This window comes from Heterocephalus glaber, unplaced genomic scaffold (genome assembly GCF_053883595.1).
Source record: "Heterocephalus glaber isolate CG9 unplaced genomic scaffold, H.glaber_assembly_v1.0 deba00000896, whole genome shotgun sequence".
In the NCBI taxonomy this organism is placed as follows: Eukaryota; Metazoa; Chordata; class Mammalia; order Rodentia; family Bathyergidae; genus Heterocephalus; species Heterocephalus glaber.
Window position 1 is genome coordinate 546,389 of NW_028258170.1, and position 20,602 is coordinate 566,990.

Genomic DNA, 20,602 nt, shown 5'->3' on the forward strand with positions numbered 1-20,602 from the left:
GTCTGGTGTTGTTTCTTCATCTTCTTATCTGTTCCACTGGTCCTCAAGTCTGTTTCTTTGCCAGTACCATGCTGTTTTTATCACAGTAGCTTTGTGGTAGAGTTGCAGGTTGAGGATTGTGATACCCCCTGCCATGTATCTGTTACCCAGAATTGCTTTTGCTATTCTGGGTCTCTTCTTGTTTCAAATGAATTTTTGGATTGTTTTCTTGAGATCCATGAAGTATGCTGCTGGGATCTCAATTGGAATTGCATTCAATCTATATAGCAGTTTTGGAAGTATGGCCATTTTCATTATATTAATCTTTCCTACCCAGGAACAGGGGATGTCTGTCCATTTTCTGATATCATCTTCAATCTCACTTTTCAGAGTGCCATAGTTTTCAAAGAAGAGGTCTTTGATTTCTTTCATTAGGATGATTCCTAGGTATTTCAGATTTTTGGATGCTATTGTGAAAAGAATTATTTGCCCTATTTCTCTCTCAGTGAGTCTGTCATTCATGTAGAGGAAAGCTATTGATTTTTGTGTGTTGACCTTGTAACCAGCTACTTGACTGAATTTGTTTATTAAGTCTAGAAGACTTTTGTTGGAGTTCTTGGGGTCTTCTATATACAGTATCATGTCATCGGCAATTAATGACAATTTGATTTCTTCATTTCCTATCTTTATTCCTTTTATTTCTTTCTCTTGTCTAATTGCCGTGGCTAGTGTTTCCAGACCTATATTGAACAAAAGTGGGGATAGTGGACATCCTTGTCTTGTTCCTGAGTTTAGTGGGAAGGATTTCAGTTTTTGACCATTTAGTATGATATTGGCTGTTGGTTTTTTATAGATGGCTTTTATCAATTTGAGGTAGAGACCATCTATTCCAATTTTTTGTAGGTTTTTTATGATAAATGCCTGTTGGATTTTGTCAAATGCTTTTTCTGCATCTATGGAGATAATCATATGGTTTTTGTCCTTGGCTCTATTGGTATAGTGTATTACATTGATTGATTTGCATATATTGAACCATCCCTGCATCCCTGGGAAGAATCCCACTTGATCAGGGTGTATGATCTTCTTGATGATCTTCTGCATTCTGTTTGCCAGTATCTTATTGAGGAATTTTGCATCTATTTTCATTAGTGAGATTGGCCTATAGTTCTCCTTTTTGGTTAGGACTTTCTCTGCTTTGGGGATCAAGGTGATGCTTGTTTCCAGGAATGAATTTGGGAGTATTGCTTCCCTTTCAATTTCATTGAAGAGTTTAAACAGTAGTGGCAGTAGTTCCTCTCTAAATGTCTTGTAGAATTCAGCAGTGAAACCATCAGGGCTCGGGCTTTTCTTAGTTGTTACATTTTTAATTATGTTTTCAATTTCATTGGTTGATATTGGGTTGTTTAGAATTTTTAGTTCTTCTTCATTCAACTTTGATAATTCATATGTTTCTAGGAATCTGTCCATTTCTTCTCTGTTTTCCACCTTATTTGCGTATAGGTTCTGGAAGTAGGTATTGATGATCCTCTGGATTTCTGCTGGGTCCATTTTAATTTCACCCTTTTCATTCATAATTGCATGGATTTGGGCCTTTGCTTTCCTTTTGCTGATAAGATTGGTTAAGTGTTTGTCAATTTTGTTGATTCTTTCAAACAACCAACTCTGGGCTTCGTTGATTTTTTGTATCATTCTCTTAGTCTCCATTGCATTGATTTCTCCTCTGATCTTTATAATTTCCTCCCCTGTATGAGCTTTGGGTTTGTCCTCTCCTTCCTTTTTCTAGAAGCTTGAGGTTCAGCATCAGGTTGTTTAATTGGGCTCCTTCTGTTTTCCTAATATGTGTATTCACTGCTATGAATTTACCTTGTAAGACTGCTTTCATTGAGTCCCATAGATTCCGATATGTTGTATTGTCATTGTCATTTAATTGAAGGAACTGTCTGATTTCTTCTTTAATTTCCTCTATGACCCCTTGGTTATTCAGAAGTGTGTTGTTCAATTTCCACATGTTTATGAAATTTTTTGCGTTACTGTTGCTATGGATCTCCAGTATCATAGCACTATGGTCTGATAATATACAGGGGATAACTTCAATTCCTTTGCACTTATGTAAACATATTCTATGTGTTTGTATGTGGCCTATTTTGGAGAATGACCCATGCCTTCTAAGAAGTGCAGATGAGAAGAATGTGTATTCTGATTTTATGGGGTAGAAGACTGTAAACATCTGTTTAGTTCATTTATTCAAGAGTTCAATTGAGTTCTAATATTTCCTTACTTATTTTTTCTGTAGTTGATCTATGTATTTGTGACAGTGGCGTGTTGAGGTCCCCCACTACAATTGTATTAGTGCATATATGACTTTTCATGTCTGTTAGTATTTGTTTTATATAGTTGTGTGCACTAGTGTTTGGTGCATACCTATTTATGATTGTCATCTCTTCTCTTGGATTGTTCCCTTTACAAGGATATAGTGCCTTTCTTTTTCTCTCTTCATCAGTGTTGGTTTGAAATCTACTTGATCTGCAAAGAGGATAGCTACTCCTGCTTTCTTTTGGGTTTCTGTCACATGGAGTATTGTTTTCCACCCTATAACTTTCAGTCTATGAGTTTCATTTTAAATTAAGTGTGTTTCTTATATGCAGCATATTGTTGGATTTTGCTTCTTGACCCATTCTACCAGTCTGTTTCTTTTGATTGGTGAATTGAGACCATGAACATTGATGGTTATAACTGAAACATATTGATTTATCATTGCCATGACTTTTTCTTTTTTTGAATTCTCCCCCTTTCCATTTAATTTCTTGTCATGCCAGATGGGTTCATTCTGCTTTGCTTCCTGGGGTTGTGATCCTCAATGTCTGTTCCTAGGATATTGTGTAAAATTCTTTGGAGTGCTGGTTTGGTATTCATGAAGTTCCTAAGGTGGGTTTTGTCATGAAAGTATCTCATTTCTCCATCAATTTTGAAAGATAGTCTTGCAGGGTACATCAATCTGGGTTGGAGGCCGTTTTCTCAAAAGAAGAAATATGTCACTCCAAGCTTTTCTTGCTTTGATGGTTTGCACTGAGAAGTCTGCTGTGATTCTGATGGGCTTTCCTTTGTATGTGATTTGTTTCTTTTCTCTAACTGCTTGTAGAACTTTGTTCTTCTGTTGAGTTTCTGGAATCTTAACAATGATATGACTATGTGTAGATTTTTTTTGATCAAGGCTATTTGAAGTCCTACATACCTCACTTATCTGTATGTCAAGTTCTTTTCCCCTGTTTGGGAAGTTTTCTGCCATTACTTCTGTGAATATTTTTTTATGTCATCTGCATTCTCTCCTGTTTCTTCTTTGAGCCCAATCAGTCTTATTTTATTCTTCTTTGCATTGTGTAGCAGCTGTTGGGTTGATTTCTCATGTTCCCTTATAATTTTGAAAGGATTTTTCTTTTCCTGGTCATTAATTGCAATCTTATCTTGTATATCTGAAATTCTGCCCTCACACTGGCTCATTCTGCTGTGTAGACTTTCAATGGAATTTTTCATCTCCTGGAAATCTATTTCCATCTGTTTTATGGATTCCATTTGTTTCCTATGTTGGGATTCCATCATGTTCCTCAGCTCCTCTCTAGATTTATTAATCATGTCTTGCACTATGAGCACAATCTTTGCTGTTATCTGAGAAATTATTTCTGATTTCATGTTTTCCAGATCCCCTTTTTTTGCCAGTTCAGTGGGTCCAGTGGTTGAGTATCAGAATGTTCCATCTCATTTCCTTTTGGGGTTGCTGTAGGTGATCTGGAAGTCTGGTATTGAGACTTATTTACATGTTTTGTCATTTCAACTGGGAGGGCAGGTGGGGTGCTGTTGGCATATGCATTGCTTACCTCCACTGAGCCTGGAGAGGTGGGCCAGTAGCCAGGAGTGGTGGTAGGGACATTGACCCAAAAGCCCCTTCCTCTGGGCTGGGAGCAGCTGGATGTTTGGTGGCCCAGAAGACCCTTCCTCTGGACTGGGAGCAGTGGGACTGCAGCTCAGAAGCCCCTACCTCTGGGCCAGGAGCAATGGAACAGATGGCAGCCCAAAAGCCTTTTCCTCTGGGCTAGAACTGGTGGGAGGGATGGTGGCCAGGCAGCCCCTTCCTCTGGACCAGGAGCAGTGGAACACTGGCTCAGAAGCCCCTACCTCTGGGCAGGAATTCTTTAAATGCTGAGAACTTGATTAGCTCCAGTACAGTGGTCTGGTGGTCCGGTGTCCTCTGTGTCTTTGTAGTGTGGAACCAGGTGGTTGTACAGTTAAGAGGCCAAAGAATTGGGGGTGGTCCAGGGGATTGCTGCTGGGGCATGGCTGATTCGGTGTTTTCAGCATGACTGGCCACCTTGAGACCACGTCTGCAGACCTGCCTGTCTTCAGGGGGCTGATTTGTTGTTTTCTGAGTGACTAGTTTTATCTTATACTCATATATTTGTGTTTTCATGATTTAGAAAATGTATTCTATCAGTTTTTTTGGCAAGCTCATCAATAGAATATATAACTTGTAGACAACATTTCAGTGAAAGAAATTCTTAACTTTAATTAAATTACGGCTCATTATTTTCTTTATTACATGGGGTAGAAAATATTTATATTAAGTTATTACATCTACCTACTGTAATCTATTGATCTATGGGACCCATTCTGATTAAACTGAGTGGCTCATAGGCATTAGATAACCATGCAACTCATAGCAAGGTCTGGGTTTATAAGGAACTTTGTTCAATAATCAGGACCTGCACATAGATTATGCCAATACTCTGTTTTACTCTCACATTCATTTTCAAACAAAGGAAATTGAAGTGTCAGGAGTGCCCCAACAAGGAAGAATTCCTAGTGTGTGTGTGTGTGTGTGTGTGTATGTGTATACATGTGTAATTATATTAGAATTGAAATTATTGCTTTTATAACTATAGGGTGTTACTTTATTTGGTCCTCTTCTCTCATAGCCTGGGTTATTTTATACTCTTTTTTAACTGTCATGTCTGGGGATGTGCACTGAAGCTTTGTTGTCTGAGTAGTTCATTGGAACATTGAACTAAGCCACAAGAAGTTAAGGGAATAAAATTTAAAAGGAAAAAACAAAACACTTTATTTGTGAGAAAAGAGGATGTCAGGGGTATTTCAGAAGCTACCCTGTGAGATGTAGGTAGGGAGATTAGAAAGGCTAATACCTGTGAACCTTTTCCTTCAGCTTTCTTTGATCAAAATGATTCTTGCCCCCAGGTTTATAGCTGGAACTTTTTGCAATCTGATTGGTTCTCTGGACTTGCATAGGTGGATCCCAGGCCCTGAACCCTACCCTGAGGTTCCACTGTTTACATGCACATTCCTAGGTGGCCCAGGTTGTCCTTATAAGGCCCTTATCTCTGGAATTTATACGTTTGTGAGGAGAAACTATACATGCCAAGTCTACTTAGTGATTAAGTATAAAGGGCTGTGATATATTGACCCTTGGGTAAGAAAATGTGTGTGTGTGTGTGTGTGTGTGTGTGTGTATACACTAAATAAAAGTTATATAGTCCCCTCTCCTTTTCAACTCCCTTGAATTTTACAGGAGGTAGGGACAGGAGGAAAACATGGCTATGACACCTGTTATCTGCCTCAGTGTTCTGATTTTCAGCTCTCCTTGTCTTGTTAATTATTCCCTCCAGGAAAGCTTTAAATCCTTCTAGTCAGGATTAGCCAGAAAACCTAGTGAGTCCCTTCCATGCCTATGGACCCCTACACAACATTCATGAGATATACACATCTGCTAGTTTATTAACCTCCCTACATATTTTTCTAATTTTCAATTTATGCTCCTTTCTCTTCTCTTTTTTTCTTCCTTCTTTTCTCATACTCCCTCAAATATCCCCTCCCTCCCTTATTCTTAAAAATTAATATTTGCATGAACACCTATTTTCCTCCTTTCCCACCTTGTTACTCACCCTCTCTGTTCCTGGGTAGTGAATTTTGCAAAGAAGTTTTAAATCACATGTTGATATATGGTGTGTTCCTCAGATATTGATATTATTGGTGACTATCGTGGCTTCAAAAAAAGTGTTAATAGTTCAAACTTGTTTCAAAGTTGAGAACCAAGGGGCAGACTGCATGCTTTCATGCTGAGACACCACAGCCTAAGAAACATCACAACAAGAAACCGATTACTCAAAAGATCTCCACACAATAGTTTTTCAACTCCTCATTCCCAGTGATCTTCAAACTTCAACACACACACACACACACAAGCACAAAGAATCATCAAGTATCAAGCAAACAGAATGTTTCCCAAATTCATAATTTCCTCCTAAATATTGATCCCACTGACATTGAAGTGGAAGGAATTTCAAAGAATTCAAAAAAATTATAGTGAAAATGATCAATCACAGCAAAGATGGTGTAAATAAGGAGCTGAATTAATCAAATTCTTAAATATTTAATGACATCATGGAAGATACAATAGAGTACTGAATGAAGCATGGAGGAAATCATGGTACAATATATGACAGACTGCATCACTAAAACTAGAAATTCTGTGAAAAGAACTAAGCAATCCTTGAAGTCAATCCTTAAATAGTCAAATACAAAATTCAACTGAAAGTCTCAACAGTATTTAAGATGATTCACAAGAAACAATATCAAAATTAAATGTCAAAGTGGATGTGCTAAAACAGCCTTCTCCACCTGTGCCTTTCATCTTCTGAGATTCACCAACTTTTATGGCTCGCTAATCTTTACTCATTTAAAACTGAAGAAATCTTACATCTTGGTGCCTTGGGCATAATCAATATTATGCTCAGTATTATATTTAGAACAACTGCATTCTAACAATTGGCACCCATCATGGGAGCTTGAGCCACATGCAATCACCCGCTCAGTGGCTACTCGGGTTACTCAGAATAAAAAGGAGAAAAGAAACAGAAAGAAAGGAATCCACAAAGCAGGGCACATTGCTTCAAGTTCAAGGACAAGCACAAAGTCCCAGAAAAAAAGAGGTATGTGATTCAGATGTGAGAAGGTAGTAAAGGTAGTAAAGCTGGGTCTAAAACATGGGGTAATCACTTTCAGCCCAAGTAGGCCCACAGTTTTGCAATAAATGCTGCAAAATGTAGTTAAATATAATCGTCATTTTTCACAAACAAGAACTTTAGATATAGAACTTATGGATCATGTCAAAAATAATATCCAGACACCTCAAAAAGAAGAAAAGTTATCTTTAACTGAGAACTTGACAACTTGGAGCCTTGTGCACTCTCTTTTGTGCCTGGAACAACCAAGCATTGGAGCCACTCAAGCTTCTGTTCTATGGAAATCAGCCCCTGGTGAGTGAGAACTGTTTAGTTTCAGTCTTAGAACAACTATTTGCCATATGTGCTGTCTTTCACACAGAGGACTTGGCTCTCAGAAAATGTGACATCATTGTAGGCAAACCCCAGTGCTTCCCCTCTGGAGGAGGTGGAGCTGCCTCTCCCTCTGCTTAAATTGCTAAGATCACAGGTGCAGAGAAGAGGGGCGGGGTGTGTGTGAAGCATGAGGAGAACTGCTTGGCCTAAGTGTACCAGAGGGTGTGGGTGGGGCGCCAAGTTCAAACTCAGAAAGGGTCGAGTAGGGCTTGCAGTCAAATTGGAAAGAACTGAAGAGAGAAAATATGTGATGGTTTGAAAACAGGTAGGAACACTCTGAAGAACATAAAACAAAATAGTGAGGAAAATAATCTTGGCTTTAAGAACCAAGGCTGGTGCTATGTTATCAGCCTCATGCTGCTCTAAATATCTGGAATCCAAAACAAAGCCAGAAAAACTGCAACTGTGCTCTACCACACATCGTCATTTTACAAAAGGAATCAAGTTACAAATTTTAGCTAATGGATAAATGTATCTTTGTTTCAATTTGAGTGGATGTTTAATTGGTGTGCTTAAAACATTTCTTGTTCTTTACAAATTCTTGAATTGTAGTTATAGGGTAAACTTGCTCTTTTTTGTACTTTATTGATGAAAAACTCAAGGTTACTACAGTTCTTTGGCAGCCAAATTTTAAAATGTAACAATGTGAGGACAGGAAAAAAAGGGAACACTAAAATTTTAACAGCTGAAGACATGTTTGTTATAGAAGGCTTATAGTAAGTGAGTTGCAGGGAAAATATTAAGAAAACTATAAGTAGAAGAGATATACTTTTGATATGAAAGGATTTTTGTGCATTTGTCTTATTAGAAGAATACAGAGAGATATACAAGACCAGAAGTCTTAGGTACATTGAGAAGTTGTGCAAAGTGATTATCAAGGATATATGTATGTTTGCTTATTGTTTGCAATTTGTTATAAAAGGTTTGCATTTACAGGCATAAAGAGATGTACATAAATGATTATTACTTAAATATGTTATTGAAATATGTTTACATTGGTTGTCATCAAAGGGCTAAGTTCTAAATATGTTATAGTAATATGTTTACACTGGTCATCTTCAAAAGATTAAATTTTCTGTGAGAAAAAAGGGGTTTTTATTGATAACATGCTTTTGTTACCAAATTAAAATAAAGGACATAAGGTTTCATATATATAATTGTGACAATTTTTATTGTTAATTTTTGATGTACTAAATGAATTCATGCTTTCTGACTATACAGGTTTTCTAATATATTGTTTATGATAATAACTCCTTTTGATTTGAGTATTTGTCTTTCTCTTACACTCCAGCTATTTATGATAACAGGTACATTTATAGAATGATGTATTTTGTTAGGTGGCATCCTATCAAAGGATAGTAAGTTAGGTGAGAAATTTTTGTGTTTTTGGAGAATGAGTATGTTTAACAATGGCTATTTTATATTATGATGGACATTTAAGTGTGTTACAAAGATAATGTCATTATGATTGTCATGCTAAAATATGTGTGGTTCTTGATTTGAAGCTTTATTTCCATTAACAATTAACAGGAATTCAACTACTAGAACAACCATGATTGATAATAATAACCATCTTCTAACTATATTTTATATTTCAAAGTGGTTGATATCCAGGTAAAATTATAATAATTAAGTTCACTACTCCCATTGCAATGCTAATGTTATTGATCTTTTATTCTTGGTGTTCAACAACTAAAGTTTAGAGACCAGAACTAGAAAGATAACTGGGCTAAGAAAACAGTCAATATTTTGGCCCTGGCTCTTCAAGGTCTGCAAACAATCTAGGACATGAGAGAACCTTTGCTACAAGATCCTGAAACTTTGGTAAATCACCCAACCTCCTGAGCAGGGAGATTGTTGGACACCAGAAAAATAAGAATCTATAGTGTGCCAAAGGACTGTCACTTGTAGGGAAAAATCTCCCATGCTTTCATAGAAAGCTACATGTTCAAGCAAGTCGGTGACACATTCGATGGCTGACACTGACAGGAGCTGAAAAGCTCTATACAAGGTTCAAGTAATGTCTGTGGATACTTAATTGGACTTGATAGACAGGAAGAGGTTAATTTTAATTAATATATGTCTCACCTTAACTTGGTCTTAAACATCCAGTGGAAAAGTATAATCCAAAGTTATATGAGGTCAAGACCATAGTAATAAAACAGGATATAAGAAGGGCTCCAATTTCTGACTCCTACTGACAGTTTCCAAATACACTGATGACTCACCCCTGTTATGGGTCATTAGAAAAAAACATGGTAAAATTTACAGACCTCAACAAGAGTTTTTAAATTTTTAAAGTTAAAAATTTTAATGTTAAATTAATTTTTAAAGTTAAAAGTTTAAATTAAAGTTAAAGTTAAAATTAAAGTTAGTTAAAGTTTAAATTCATTTTTAAATTAAAAATTTTTAAAGATAAAATTATTTTTAAAAATTATTACATTTTCCATCTTTTTACAGGTGAAATTAAAAGAAAAGTAATGACAAAACATCAGACTTATAGATAAGTTCCATTAGTAAAAGGGTCTAAGTGTCAGCAGATTACAGTCACTACATTTGTCCTCTAAAAACAGTTTATAAACATGGCTCTTTCCCCATCCTGCTTTTTATTTCAGTACTTATACTTTGATTATAGTGCTCTAATTTCTTAAAATTTCATTTACTTTTGCCTATAGGCTGCCAAACTCCAAGAAATCTAATAGATAAAATCAAATGTGTTAGGTTTTTAATCAAAATCCACCAGATTGACTTTATAAAGAGAGTTTGTAATTGTCAAATTACAATATGATTTTTATTTGAGGTCTATTAAATTGGCTTCCTGAAGAGAGTCCCTAACTGCTGTCTTCCCTACATCGACCCTTCACAGTTTGAAGCAGATGGACTGATACTACGCCCTTTTTCCCCTAACTGAGGTTGGAGATGCTCTTTATAAAGGAAATTATTATAGACAGCTAAGTCATTTAGTCACATTACAAGTCCTGGTGACATAGGTCCATTGGATAACTCATGGGGAGAAGCCATTGTTGGATGTACTCACCTTTCCCTAAAAATACAATTACATAAACAATAAAAGGGGGGTCCAGCTACCTCCACAAGCTCAATTAGATCTTTTTACTTTCATTTTAAATTTTTTAGATTCACTTATGGTATGTAAATATATACAAAGATAGATCTACACACATGTCCTAGACACTAGTGTTGTCAAAGTATGTCCTAGCTAAAAGGTAAATGGCTTAATACAATTAATAACATAAGGACCAGGGTATGCTTATTTTTCAACAGGAAATGAAAAGTTTCTGTGGCCATCATCCCAAAACTTACCACCATGGACCAAGATGATGGATTTGCTGCAAGCAACACAGTGTGACACCCTGCTGAGAGCCATACAAAGGCTGCGTCTGAGTCACTCCCCTCACCTGCAACAGCTCAGGGACCTGCAAAGATCACCAGACCTGATGCAGCTCCTGTTTTCAAACAAGAGAAGGGGGAGATGCAGAGGACCATAATATTAATTATGCACAAGGGAGGCTGTGAAGAGTTAACCCCACAATTATTGCCTTGTTTATAGAAGTGAGTCTGGCCAAAGCCTACATGCCTAGGTCAGAGTAACTCACACCCAAATTCAATTCCCACAACTAAAACCTTCAGACTAGAAGGGCAATATTATAATTACAAACATATATTTTGCCTATTCTATTCCTAATTCCAGAATACTTTGTCTTGTCCTTTCTGAGCCTTGTTTACATTAATTTCCATAGAAACCACACATCACATTTACCCCCAAATTATTGCCAATAAAAGTCAGTGCTTGGGACTGTCCACCACCTTTGTTCGTTACACTGGCATTGGTCATCCTGGCATCCCTCTATCTCTCTCTTATTTCTATCTCTTATTGTATTTATTTTCTCAGGCCTGTATCACACACTGGGCATGTGGGTACTGAAACATTTCTACAGGGGTCTCTGGCATCTTGGGAAAGGATCAGAAGACTTCTGTATTTTACGTGATTGTGATCCACATCCTGAACCCTCTCATTTATAGTGCTGTTGTTAGAATCATGCAGAAGAGAAAGGGACTAAAATAACAGTGATGCTAAATATGTATACTTGTCTTTTCTCTTTTTCCTTTTGATAAATTCTTTGGTATCTCTCTTAAAGCAATTTAATTTGACTTTTTTTTTTTTGCCCCAACTGTGTATTAACTAACTTGTACTTAACACATACTTTGACATTTTAATGAGCATTATTTTAAAAACTCATTTTAAGTGGAAAAAATAAAGTCTTTGTCAAGTCTATTATGGCATTTCCTGTGATGTTAAGAGCAACAAATGTGCAAAATAAGAAAATTTGTTTCTCATTTAAAAACTTTAATATACTAGAATATCCACCTTAACTCTATCTTTAGAGAATTTTATAGTAAAACAGAGCTCTACATTTCTCATAACTCATTGTGTTGATAGAACAGTGAATAAGAGGAGATTAGTTAGTAGAAACTGCTTTCAAAACAAACATACTGGCATTCAGATCCTGGATCTACCACCTTTTCATTTTGTAACACTCATTAATTTACTGAAATGTTATGGCCCAGTCCATCCACCTGCACAAGATACATAACAATTCCATGTGCACCTCATCATAACATTGGTGTAAAACATTTGGGACAATGATAGGATTGCTGGACCTTATCTTCAGAAGACTGGGATTCTATTTTTTTTCTTAAATTCTTTTATTGGTACATTTTAGGTATACAATACATTTACATTTATCATTGAGTACTTGTACCTTTATGTGTTGTGTCTTGGTTCTTATTTTTCCCCCATTCCCTGTCCTCCCTTCACCCCCTCCACCCTTCCCTATTTTCAAAGACTTTGTTTCCATTTTTTCCTTATCTCATAATTTTCCCTTTCCAATTCCCCTCTCATTTCCCCTACCCCTGTGGATCATTTCTTCCTATTTCAAATTATCAATTATTTGTCTAAGAAACAACCTACAATGTGGGAGAAAAAAATTTAACAACTCTACCACAGACAAGAGACTGGGATTCTTACCATATTTTAGTGCATAATAATTTTTGAAGAATATTCATTCATATTTTACAAGTTTCTCTTGGTGAATTTAATAGACCAACACACAAATTTCTAGAAGAAAAAACAGAGGTCATTACTGTCCAATATTATATTCAGCATAAAACAATACACTGAAATAGAGTTAAATTATAAGAAAGTGGTACATGGTAATGTTGTAGACAATTTGGAAAATAATGAAAACTATTAAAGCAAAGGAATATATCATAGCAATTATTGAAAAACTTGTGCATATTCCTCTAGATAACTTGTTATTAACATACATTATTGAAAGAGTTCTGACATTTCCTGTGTGATCTTTGCTTCTTTCTGTATTCATTTTAAAGTTTATCATCAAATAATTTCTTTGTAATTAAAATCAATGAGATGAATATATTCTCATTATATAAGCAAACTTAATACTGTCATTATGCATTGCTTAGAAACTAAAATATTGTGACTTCACCAAGCTGAAAATCTGCATGTGGTAATATCTTTTAGCTGCATATTTGCTAACCACACTGAAACCATAACTTTATGTGAATGCAAAGAACATTTAGCATCCTGTTTCTTTGCCTTTCACCTGATGTCTTTAGATTTGTAATGTTGTGTAAAAACACATTACATAACTCACTATAAGCATCATTTGTATTATATTTTAATAGGAGTAATTTGGTGAAAAAAATAGGATGGAGAATGAATTTTGAATATATTTCACTGAATTAGTTTAGGTCAATAGAAAAATAAAATCTCATTGTAATATTTTATTTACATTTCTATAACTGCATATTTAAATTTCTCTTCTTTATTTCAGGTTATTTGATATTATAGTTTCATTTTCTAAATAAATATTTAATTTTAAATTACTATTCTTTTAATCCCAGCATGCAATTGTTTAAATTATTTATTTTTTGAAAAGTTTTACTTTTTTGTAAAATTATAATTTTTTATTTTTATTGTCTAAAGTGCAACATCACTATTTTAAAATTTATGAATTTACTGATGTTACTAATTCAAACAACAAATTTGTATATATTGTGTAAACATGTAGTATATTATTCAAATTTCTGAATCTTTCAAAAAGTTGTTTCTTCCCTCAAATCAATATTACCTCAAATTATATTTTCTTTTCTCTATGATACCTATCATTTTAAAATCCATTTTATAGGTATTCCTGATTATTTTTGTTTGCAATTTGAATCAAGATTTTAATAAGCATGTATGGTTCAATATGTTGGCTGGGCTCATCTGTCATCACATACATATCTTTGTAATTTCATATATTTATGATGTCTTGCCACTTTCCCACCATTTTTATAGGATGTGATTTTACATTGTACTAATTTGTGTGCATTTCTATGATTTAGACAGATTGTGCTGGGGTTTTTTGGCAAAGAACTTAATTGATAGTATGGCTTTATAAATGATATTTACATTGAAGAAAATCTTAAATTTTTATAAAATTGAGACTAACAAAATTTCTTTATAATATACAGGGGAATACAGTAATATTATATTAATAAATAAGCATACTACACTTCAATAACAATCAGAAGAAAATATTTCAATGACTTGCTACATTATTAAAGCACTCAATAGCTCATGAAAAGGAAGTTATTTTTCTGAAATAATTTATTATCAGCTGTTACACTGTGCCAGGTCAGAATGTTATACAATACAAATAAAATTTTTAATGAATTTCTTTTTTAAATTAATTTTATTGGTACACTTTAGGTATACAGTATAATGACATTCATCATTGGAAATTTGCACCTTTACATAACTCTCTTGGTTCTTATTTTCCCCATTACCCTGCACTCCCTTCAACCCCTCCATGTCTCCCTATTTACAAAGACTTTGTCTCAGTATTTTCATTTTTTCATGTTAATTCCATTCCCTTCTTTCCTTTCTCCTACCCCTTCCACTTCCCCTTCCCCTTTGCAACTTTTCTTCCTATTTCACATGTCCTCTTTTTTTCATTTAAGAGTATCACCTCAATGTGCATCCATTTAGCTATAAATGTCTAAAATTTCTCATTTTTTATGGCTGAGTAGTACTCCATTTTATTTAAATAATCATTTGTAAAAAAATTTTTTTCTTTATCCAGTCTCCAGTTGATTGGCAATTGGGCTGCTTCCAAGTTTTAGCTATTACAAATTGTGCTACCATGAACATAGGTGCACATATATCACTGTGGTATGATTCTTTTAATTATTTGGGGAAGATACTCAGCAGGGGAATAGCTGGGTCAAATGGGACTTCCAGTCCTAGTTCTTTGAGGTATCTCCATACTGATTTCCACAGTGCTTGCACCAGCCTACACTCCCACCAGCAGTGGAGCAAGGTTCCTCTTTCCCCACAGTCCCACCAACATTTGTTATTGGTTGATTTCATGATAGCCATTCTTTCTTGGGTGAAGTGGAATCTCAGTGTTGTTTTCATTTGCATCTCTCCAATGACCAGTGATGTTGAACATTTTTTCATATGTTAATTTGCTATTTCTACTTCTTTGTCTGAGAAATGTCTGTTCATTTCAGATCCCCATTTGTGGATTGGGTCTTTAAATTTAGGTCTGATTTTTTAAAGTTCTTCATAGATTCTAGATAGTAGAGCTTTATCTGAGGAACAGTAGGTGAAAAACTTTTCCCACATTGTGGGTTGTCTCTTCATACTGCTGGTGGTTTCTCTTGCTGTGCAGAAACTTTTTAATAAGAAGAGATCTCACTTGTTGATTGTTTGTGCTAGTTCATGTGCAACTGAGGTTTTGTTCCTAAAATCTTTTCCTATGCCAATGTCTTCCAGAGTTTTACCTAACTTCTCTTCCAGCCAGTTTAGTGTTTCTTTTTTAATGTTTACATATTTAATCCATTTTGATTTTAGTTTAGCGCATTGTGATAGACATGGGTCTAGTTTTAATCTTTGGCAAGTTGAACCCCAGTTTTTCCACCACTACTTATTAAAGAGGCCATCATTCATCCAGTAAGGATGTTTGACTGCTTTGTCAAAGATGAGGTGGCTCAGTGTGTCTGGAGTTGTTTCTGCATGTTCCAATCTGTTCCACTGGTACTCAGTCTATTTCCTTGCCTGTACCATGCTGTTTTTATCACAGTAGCTTTGTAGTAGTTTCAAGTTGGGAGTTGTAATGCCCCTGGCCATGTCTCTGTTCCCGAAAATTGCCTTTGCTATTCTAGATCTCAATGTCTGTTAAGGATGCCGTTGGAATTTCAACTGAGATTGCATTGAATCTATGTAACAGTTTTGGAAGTATGGCCATTTTCACTATGTTGATTCTTCCCACCCAGGAACAGGGGATGTCTTTCCATTTTCTGACATCACCTTTAATCAATCTTTTCAGAGTGCTATAGTTTTCAGAGAAGAGGTCTTTGATTTCTTTTGTTAAGTTGATTCCTAGCTATTTCAATTTTTTGGATGCTATTTTGAAAGGAATTGTTTGCCCTATTTCTGTCTCAGTGAATCTGTTGTTCATGTAGAGGAAAGCTATTGATTTTTGTATGTTGACCTTGTATACAACTATTCTGATAAATTTGATTATTAAGATTAGAAGAGTTTTTTTGGGAGTTCTTAGGGTCTTCAATATAAAGTATCATGTCATCTGCAAATAATGACAATTTGACTTCTTTGTTTCTACTCTTTATTCCTTTTATTTCTTTCTCTTTTCTAGTTGCTATGGCTAAGGTTTCCAAAATTATATTGAACCAGAGTGGTGATAGTAGACATCCTTGTCTTGTTCCTGATTTTAGTATGAAGGCTTTCAGATTTCAACCATTTAGTGCAATATTGGCTGTTAGTTTTTCACAGATAGCTTTTATCAGATTGAGGTAGAGACTGTCTATTCCAATTTTTTGTAGGGTTTCTATCATAAATGCATGTTGGATTTTGTCAAATGCTTTTTCTGCATCAATTGAGATGATCATATGGTTTTTGTCCTTTGCTCTATTGATATAGTGTATTACATTGATTGATTTGAATATGTTGAACTTGCCCTGCATCCCTGGGATGAATTCCACTTGGTCATGGTGTATGATCCTATTGGTGATCTTTTGCATTCTATTTGCCAGTGTCTTATTAAGGATTTTTGCTTCTATGTTCATTAGTAAGATTGGTCTATAGTTCTCTTTTTAGGTTGGGACTTTCTCTGCTTTGGGGTTCAAGGTGATGCTTGCTTCCAGGAATGAATTTGGGAGTATTGCTTCCCTTTCAAATTCATAGAAGAGTTGAAACAGAGGTGGCAGTAGTCTTGTAGAATTCAGTTGTGAATACATGAGAACCTGGCCTTTTCTTGGTTGGTAAGTTTTTAATTCCATTTTCAATTTCATTGATCGATATGGAGTTGTTTAGTATTTTTAGGTCATCTTTGTTCAGTTTTGGTAATTCATACTTATCTAGGAATCTGTCCATTTCTACTGTGTTTTCCATCTCATTGGTTTATAGACTCTTCAAGTAGGTATTTATGGTCCTCTGGATTTCTGCTAGGTCCATTGTAATTTCAACCTTTTCATTCCTAATTGCATGGATTAGAGCTTTTTCTTTCCTTCTTTTGATAAGGTTGGCTAAGGGTTTGTCAATTTTGTTTATTCTTTCAAACAACCAGCTCTTTGCTTTATTAATTTTTGTATCATTCTCTTAGTCTCCATTTCATTGATTTCTCCTCTGATCTTTATAATTTCTTCCTTTGCATGAGCTTTCTGTTTGTCCTGCTCTTCTTTTTCTAGAAGCTTGAGGTTCAGCATCAGATTTTTTATTTGGGCTCACTCTGTTTACCTAATATGAGTATTCACTGCTATGAATTTCCCTCATAAGACTGCCTTAATTTTGTCCCATACATTCCTATATGTTGTATTGTCATTGTCATTTAATTGTGGAACTGTCTGATTTCTTAATGTCCTCTCTGACCCATTGCTTACTCAGGAGTGTGTTTTTCAATTTCCATGTGTTTATTAAATTCTTGTCATTTATTTTGCTATTGATCTCCATTTTCATCACACTATGGTCTGATAATTTATAGGGGATAACTTCAGTTCCTTTGTACTTGCCTACACATGTTCTATGAGGTAGTATGTGGTCTATTTTGGAGAATGACCCATGTGCAGCCAAAAATAATGTGTATTCAGATTTTCTGCGATGGAAAATTCTGTAAACATCTGTTAAATTCATTTGTTCAAGAGTTTGATTGTGTTCTATTATTTCATTGTTTATTTTTTGTCTAGTTGATCTATTTGTGACAGTGGGGTATTGAGGTCCCCCACTACTGTTGTATTAGTGCTTATTTGATTTTACATATTTGTTATATTTGTTTTATATAGTTGTGTGCATTAATGTTTGGTGCATATATATTAATTATTGTCATCTCTTCCTCTGGGATTGTTCCCTTTACAAGGCTGTAGTGTCCTTCCTTGTCTCTCTTAATCACTGTTGCTTTGAAATCCACTTGATCTGCAAAGTGGATAGGTACTCCTGCTTTTTTTCTGGTTCCTGTTATATGGAGTATTGTTTTCCACACTTTAACTTTCAGTATATGAGTGTCTTTTTGAATTAAGTATGTTTCTTTTATGCAGCATATTGGTGGATCTTGCTTTTTGACCCATTCTGCCAGTGTATTTCTTTTGATTGTGAATTGAGACTGTTATCATTGATGGTTATAACTAATACATATTGACAGCATTGTCATGACTTTTCCTTTCTGTAGGATTCTCCCCCTTGCATTTAATTTCTTATCATGCCTGATGGATTCATTCTTCTGTGCTTCCTGGGGTTGTGACCCTTCTTGTGTTTTCCTAGGATATTGTCTAAAATTTTTGGAGTGCTGGTTTGGTATTCATGAAATTCCTAGAATCCTCCTTGTCATGTAAGTATCTTATTTCTTCTTCTTCAATTTTGAAAGATGTTTTGCAGGGTACATCGATCTGGGTTGGGTTGGAGGCTGTTTTCATTTAGGACTTGAAATATGTCACTCCAAGCTGTTCTTGCCTTGAGGATTTGAGTTGAGAAGTCTGCTGTGATTCTGATGGGCTTTCCTTTGTATGTGATTTGTTTCTTTTTCTCTAACTGCTTGTAGCATTTTGTTCTTCTGTTAGATTTCTGGAGTCTTAACTGTTATATGCCAATGTGTAGATATTTTTGATCAAGGCTAGTTAGAATCCTATATGCCTCACTTATCTGTATATCAAGTTCTTTTCCACTGCTTAGGAAATTTTTTGCCATCACTTCTGTGAACACTTATGTCATCTGCATTCTCTCATAGTTAGTTTTATGTTATTCTTCTTTGGATCATCTAGCAGCTGTTGGATTGATTTCTCATGACCCCTTACTATTTTAAACAAATTTGTCTTTTCCTGGTCACTAATTGCAATCTTATTTTCTATATCTGAAATTATGTCCTCACATTGGCTCACTCTGTTGTGTAGACTTTCAATGGAGTTTTTAATCTCCTGGAAATCTGTTTGCATCTGTTTTACGAATTCCATTTATTTCCTCTTTTGGGACTCCATCATTTTCCTAAGCTCTATTTTTTATCTGTGTTCTCTCTAGAGTTATGAATCATGTCTTGCACTGTATGCACAATCTCTGCTGTCATGTGAGAAATTATTTCTGATTTCTTTTTTTCCAGATCCTCTTTTGTTGCCAGTTCAGAGAGTCCAGGTGTTTGAGTATCAGATTGTTCCATCTTGTTTCCCTTTGGAGTTGCTTTAGGTGATCTGGGAGTCTCGATTTGAGACTTGTTTAAGTGTCTTCTCATTTCAATGGAGGTGGGGGATGTGTGCTGCTGGTGCCCACATTGCTCACCTCCTTGGCACTGGGGGTGGTGGTATGGTGGCTCTGAATGTTTACCTCCTCCTTGTTGCAGACAGCTCTGCTCCTCTGTGCTGAAGGCAGTGGTATGGCATCCCAGAAGTTTCATCTCTTCTGTGCTACAGATCACTCTGCTCTTAGCCACTGTGGGCAGTGGTATAGCAGCCCAGAAGGTTCACCTCCTCTGTGCCGGTGGCAGCTCACCTGCTTGTTCTGGAGGCAGTGGCATGGCAGCCTGGAAGTTTCACCTGAAATGTCCTGCTCATCCCTTTTCTGAGAGCTGTGATACTGGTACCATCCTAATGACTGCCTTCCCCAGGCCCTGTCACTGCCATCTCATCTAGGCCCACCTTGTTATTGCTTGCTGTCTCTGGCCTCTGCTATGAACAAGGCCCAGTGGCCCAGTGAGGGGAAATGCTGCCAATTGACAATGCAAACTCCTCACCCTCTCTATAAATAAATTCTTTAAAGAACACAATACAGCACTGCAGAATATGAAGAGCTACTCTTACTTTTACAGTTAATGTAGAGATACCAGTGTCATTATATCTTGCTAAACACTAACCATGTTTCAGACAGTAACTGAAGAGGCTGAAGACATTAAATTCACATGTTTGATTCTTAAAGAGTAACTCTCAGGTAAGTACTGGTGCTACACACATTGAGGTTCATGTCATAGAAAATGATCCTTTCTTGGTTCAACCAAAGGGTTAACAATTTTATTTTGGAATTTTCTATATATCTAACAGAGTTCATATCCTTTGCATCAAAATAATTTAATTCTTAACTCAGGATGTATTTGGAGTCTAATTCAACACTTTCTCTGTTACTGTCCTGGAATGAGGAAAAAACATTTCACTTTTAAAATTATTGCAGTAGCACTTTAGCTTCTCACTGGCTTTACTTAGTCAATTATGAATCACACTGAAAAAGACTCTAAGGAAATAAAGGTAAAATACAGAGTCTAAGCACAGGCTCATCTCTATCACTGGACAGTGATATTGTTTCATGGTAGTATATCCTTTTCTCAAACCCTACAAGACTTCATCACATGAGACATATACCTCTAAGCCTCTATAAGGACCCAGTGCTAAGAAATGACACTGTTCACTCTCCCTACACCTCTAACTCTTGCTATATAATGCTGTCACTCTCCAAGTTTCCACTGAGGTATCTCCTCAGTCTTCTCTGGAAACGTAGGTCCCCAAATGACTGAGGACACTTTCACTAGTCCATCTTCAAACTTTCTGCTGTCAAATATCAGCAATCAAAAACAAGTCTACCCTCACCACCTTATTTATAACTGAATCTGTCCACATACCTCTCCATGCTTTCTTTTCCATAGCAA

The 20,602-nt window shown here is 35.7% G+C and overlaps 1 long non-coding RNA gene across 1 annotated transcript in view; it reads left to right on the forward strand.

The window, feature by feature from the left end:
• LOC147828850 (uncharacterized) overlaps positions 1–11,585 on the forward strand; it is a 53,493-nt gene extending 41,908 nt beyond the window's left edge. Inside the window, exon 3 of the long non-coding RNA XR_015449995.1 lies at positions 10,665–11,585. This is a non-coding gene — a long non-coding RNA (uncharacterized LOC147828850). The remainder of the gene's footprint in view (positions 1–10,664) is intronic.
• The last annotated feature ends 9,017 nt before the right edge of the window (positions 11,586–20,602 follow it).